We start from the raw sequence: 5,872 nt of genomic DNA on the forward strand, positions 1-5,872 counted from the left end.
TTTACCCTTTAGTATCTGAGGTTGCGTGGAGCTGTCCAAGTGCAGCCTTCAGAGCCTACATTGGGAACCCCCCCCAGACTCTGTTCCTTCCATCCCCCCTCCCGCAAGTTATCCTCTTTCAAGGAGGCATATTTATTTTATTTTACTTTTTCTGAGACTGGGACTTGATCTTGGTACCTGACAGTTTCACTCACTGGCTAGCATTCTCCAACCAAGTCATGCCTCCAACCCCTCAGTTCACTTAAAAACATGACACTGTCTTTTTTTCTCTTTATTTTTTATTATTTACCTTTGTTATTATAAAGGTGATATACAGAGGGATTACAATTACACGAGTCAGGTAGAGAGTACATTTCCTTTTGCCCAGATTCACTTTTAACAGAACACGTTTAAGATTCCTCCATGTTGTGACATAAAGTTATAAGATTTTTCCATTCCAATTTAGAGTAATATTTAGTTACAGAAATGAGTCACACTTTGTTTTTCCCTTTACCCACAGAATGACACCTTCTATTTCATCTTATTTTGTAATTATGAATAAAGGTGCTACAAACACGCAGGTTTCTCCATGAACATAAGCTCTCACAACTTGTGAGTGAAGAGCTTGCATAGGATTGATAGGTCATATGATAGTGGAGGTTTAACCTTAGGGGAATTGTCAAGTGATTTCCTGTTTTGAATTGCTAGTGAGAATGTTTTGAGTATCAGTTGCTCCACATTCTGGGAAAAATTTAGTACTGCCCATTTCTATTTCTGTTTTGTCCTTCTATTAAATGTATAGTGATATTTCATGGTGGTTTTAATTCACATTTCCCTAATGATTAATAATGTGGAGCACCATCTTGTAAGCTTATTTATCATTCCTATGTCTTTGCTGGTCATACACATCTTTTGCCTTTTTTTTTTCTTTTTGCTCTTACTTGAACTCAGGGCACCTTTGCTTAGCTTTCTTGCTTAGCTTGTGCTCTACCATTTGAACTGTGCCACCAGTCTGGCATTGGTCTGGTTAAATTGGAAATAGAGTCTTAAGGACTTTTCTGCTGGGATTAGCTTTGGACCATGATCCTTATATCCAAACTTCCTGAGTAGCTTGGATTATCAGTATGAGCTATGGGTACCTGGCTGTCTCTGGCTTGTTTTAAGTTGGTTATTTATTTTCTTATTGAAGAGTTTTGAGAATTCTTGATATGTTGTGGTTATAAGTCCTTTGTCAGAAATATGACTTGAAAATACTATCTGGAAAAACTACTGTCTTCTTATTCTCTTAACAGTTGCATCTTTCACAGAGAAAAGATTTTTAATGAAGTCAAACTTTTAAAATTCTTAAAAAATTAATATTTTCTAGGAGGAAGGATGAACAAATGCAGACTTGATGCTCAGTAGACTTATGTGGAAAATGAACTATGCAACTTGTGAGCAGGGATGGGAGGGGAAAACTGGGGGAAAGCAAAGGAAGGGGTGACATTGTCCAAAAAGAAATGCATTCATTACCTGACTTATGAAACAATAACCTCTCTGTACAACATTTTAATAATAACAATAAAATATTATAAAAATTAAATTTTTATGGATCATGTTTTTGGGGTCATATCACAGGCTTTTAACTCAAGGTCAGACAGATTTTTCTACTATGTTTTATTCTTTTAGCTTTTACATTTAATTATATGATTCATTCCAAACTTTCTGTGGTACTGGGATTTGAACTCAGGATACTGTGTTTATTAGGCTTTGCCACTCCAGTTACTTTCTGTGTTTTTGTTATTTTTTATATAGGGTCTCTTTACACTCCTATTTACATTTCTTATGTAATTGAATGACAGGCACATGCCACTGTATCCAGCTTTTCATTTATTGAGATGGAGTTTTTTTTTTTGTTGTTGGTGGTGGTGGTCGTGGGGCTTGAACTCTGGGCCTGGATGCTGTCCCTCAGCTCTTCAGCTCAAAGTGCGTTCTACCACTTGAGCCACAGCGCCACTTCTGGCTTTTTCTGCTTATGTGGTGCTGAGGACTCAAACTCAGGGCCTCATGCATACAAGGCAAGCACTCTACACTGAGCCACCTTCCCAGCTCCTGAGATGGAGTCTTGTAGACACCCCTTACCCAAGGCAGGCCTTGAACCACTCTCCTCCAGATCTCAGCCTCTTCAGAAGCTAGGATTACAGGTATGAACTACTGTATCCAGTGTAAAAGTTTTTTTAAAAAAAATTATGGGAAAGTATGTATAATATTTTAACCTTCACATTGTACGATCTAGTTGTATTAAATATATTCATAATATCATATAATAATACATCATTTATTTCCAGATTTTTTTCTATAATCTGTCTTTTTTTTTAGGGGGGGTGGGTCATGGGCCTGTACTCTGGGCCTGGGCGCTGTCCTTCAGCTTGTCAGCTCAAGGCTAGTGCTCTACCACTTGAGCTACAGTGCCACTTCTGGTTTTCTAGTGGTTTATTGGAGGTAAGAGTCTCATGGACTTTGCTGCCCAGGCTGGCTTTGAACCGTGATCCTCAGGTCTCAGCCTCCTGAGTAGCTAGGATTATAGGCATGAGCCACTGGCACCTGGCCCACTGCTTATTGGTATATAAGTAAAGTTTTGTTGAAACACAGTCATGATGGTTTCATTGTATGGCTGATTTCTAAGTAGAGTTAAACATCTGTTATAAAGCCAAAACCATTTCCTGTCTGGCTCTTTAAGGAAGAATATTTGATGGTCATGAGCATAAGATGATTATTAAGGGTCCAAGTTCAAGTGAGAGAATGGAGAACAAAAGAACAAGGAAAGGAAGTTGGTAGAAACCAAATTAGGAAGTAGAAAGAAGCAGAGCTGGTTGTTAATGGCTCACACCTGTAATCCTAGCTACTCAGGAGGTTAATAATCTGAAGATTGAGGCTCAAAGTCAGTGGAGGCAGCAAGTCTGAGATTCTTATCTCCAATTAACCACCAGAAAACTAGAAGTGGCCCTGTGGCTCAAAGTAATAGAGCACTAGCAAAAGAAGCTCAGGGACAGTGCACAAGTGGTAGAGTGCTACCCTTGAGGGAAAAAGCTCAGGGACACTGCCCAGGCCCTGAGTTCAAGCCCCACAACGGACCATCCCCCCAAAAAAAAGCAAAAGAGGAGAAAACATACATAGTCAGAATAGGTCAAAAGACGATTGCGCTGTTCAGAAAGAAAATGAAGGGACAGAGGCAGTATTTTTTGGGGGGGGGTGATGGACAGAAGGTGACAGCACCATCTTTGTGTGTCTTGCAATCAGAGATGTGATGTCCAATAAACCACACACTGGATTTCAAAGGCTGAGTACAAAAAAAGTAAAACATTTCAATTTAGGATATGGATTGTATGTTAAAATGCAAATTTTTGATCTGTGAGGTTAGGAATGTTATTAGTTTCATGTATTTGCTTTTTATGTGAATCTATAATAGTGTGGTGTGTGTGTGTGTGTGTGTGTGTGGTGTTGGGGACTGAACCCAGGGCTTTGCACATGCTAGGCAAATACTGTACCACTGAGCTACATCCCCACCCTTTACTACAAAATTTTAAAGTACCTATGTGGGCAGCATTGTTCCAGGCCTTGGTGAGCAGCCCCCATAATTATGAAGCACTATGTTGCCCACTGTATATTGCCAGAGCTTTAACCAACAAGTTAATAAAGGCAGCCACTCTTAAATTTCCATATATAATTGTTGACTTCAGTAATGTTTGAGCCCTAAAATGTTTAAATTTCCTACACATAAGCATTTCCCTTTTAAAGGAGCATTTCAAGCCAGTGGCTTACATCTATAATTCTAGCTACTCTGGAGGCTTAGATCTGAGGATTGAGGTTTTTGTTCCATTCTCAACTTTGAAACCATGTTGACAATGAAGGCAGTGAGCATCATTGCATTATCACAGTTGGGATGAAACTGAGGGGTCTCTCTCTCGCCCTCCCTCCCTTCTCCCTCCTCCCTCCTTTATTATTTCTGCCATGAAGCTGGGAACAGTGTAGATCATGCTTATAATTTTTCTTTGGCCAGGGAAATCTGAGGCTGCATGTCGTAGGCTAAATCTCTTTGGAACCTGCAGTTTCTCACTTAGCAATGCCATATTGCTGTGTCAGAGCAGGAGCTTCATCTCAGCCACTGTCATGGAAAAGACTACATGCACAGCTTTTGCCCAAGTTACAAAAATATAATAGTAAACACTGGATCACAGAAACTCAGGTATCCAAGAAGTTCCATGGATAGGAAATGGCAGAGCCAGGATCTGAACTCAGGAAGTCTAACTCCAAAGCTTGTGATCCTACACTTTCCAACCTCGTTGGTTATGGGTTAGGAGTCTGGCCTCAAGAACAGCCTTTGGAAGAGCCATGGCATCAGCTGACCTGAACTCCCATGCCCACATATGTGCACTAAACAGCCCAGGCAAAGCTTCTTCAGCACAAGTTCCTAAATTGTAGTTCAGAATAACCTAGTGTCTCAGGTCTAATCCCAGACCTGTGAAAGCTGAACTCTGTGATTTAAGAAATGTTATAAAAACATTTTCCAAGAAAATCATTACTTCACAAAATGATTTAAGATCTAACTTGGAGTTTGGCCTTCTGGGTAACTATGGATAGAGGGGAAAGGAGGGTATAGAAGGGTCTAATTAAACCACCTGATCTCTGGGCTCCTTAGGTAGTACCAATAGTTGTGGGAAGATTTCTAAGTGGCTGCAAGCCTGCAGATTGCTTGAGCCTCTGGCTCATCTCAGACAATGGGATGAGCTCTGTTGCAGAGGGCGGACATTGCTGCCTCTGCAGGGTAAGTTGTGGAAGACCACATGACTGATTCTCTCCTTCTTCCTCCTTTTAGCCCTTCAGTGTTATGATGTACCCAGCTGGTCCAGGATCTGGTGACTCCCCAGAGGGCTTCCCTGAACAACCAAGGCTCCAGCCACAAATTGGAAATCATACAGCTCAGACACTGGGTACTAATGTTGGGTGTATTATAGTCCTCCTTCAGAGCATGGTTAGAGCAGATTTGGGGAGCGGTTGGGAAAGAGAGATTCAAAGAGGTCACTGGTTAGCACAGAGGTGATGAAACTAGCTCTTTATTTGGTGGCATACACTATGTTCAGAACAATTACTGGATCCTACTTAGGCTACTAGACAGATACCTTGAGATAAAGAAACCACAAGACTTGGTCCCTGGCCTTTTGTGAAGCTTCCTTCTTCCTTCTCTTTCCCCTTTCCTCCACCCATCTCTTCCCTCCACCACTTCCTTTCCTCCATCCCACTCCCTCCCCTTCCTTCCTTCCTTCCTGTCTCCCTCCCCTCTTGGGAATAGGATTACATCACCACCACCACCCCTCCCCCCATATTAAAGAAAAGAGCGCCATCTTTGCTGAAGGAGACATCTTAGGTGCAGAAGCCAGGGAGGACTCAGTTCGTTACTTGGAATCTAAACTGGGAAGACAATAAAGGCAGGAAGTGGGGTGGGATGGAGGAGAGAGAAGGGCCAACTCTAGAAATCAGGGTTAAGAGAGGCCTTGGAGAAAACCCCAGCCCTTCGTATTACAGAAAGGAAACTGGGGGTGGGGCAGAGGGCACATGGCGCCTGAAGCAAGAATAAAACTATGATCTCGGAATAATTCTACAGGGGTCTCCAGCGAAGCCCTCCATTTTAAGCCCGGGGTTTCAGGGACCTCTAGGAGCCGGGAAGCCCGTTTCCCTGGAAGTTAACTCCTCCCACCCGGCATCTGAGTGCCCAATGAAATTGTTATTGAGATGAGGAGGCGGGAACACGCGAGGCGCGTGGTCCGGCGTGGAGGCGGGTCCTGGGCGACGTGGGGGCGGGGCCTAGGCGGCGCGGGCGGGGGCGGGGCCGAGCTGAGGAGACCTGGCGGTGGCA

This window comes from Dipodomys ordii, unplaced genomic scaffold (assembly GCF_000151885.1).
Source record: "Dipodomys ordii isolate 6190 unplaced genomic scaffold, Dord_2.0 Scaffold2, whole genome shotgun sequence".
Taxonomy (NCBI): Eukaryota; Metazoa; Chordata; class Mammalia; order Rodentia; family Heteromyidae; genus Dipodomys; species Dipodomys ordii.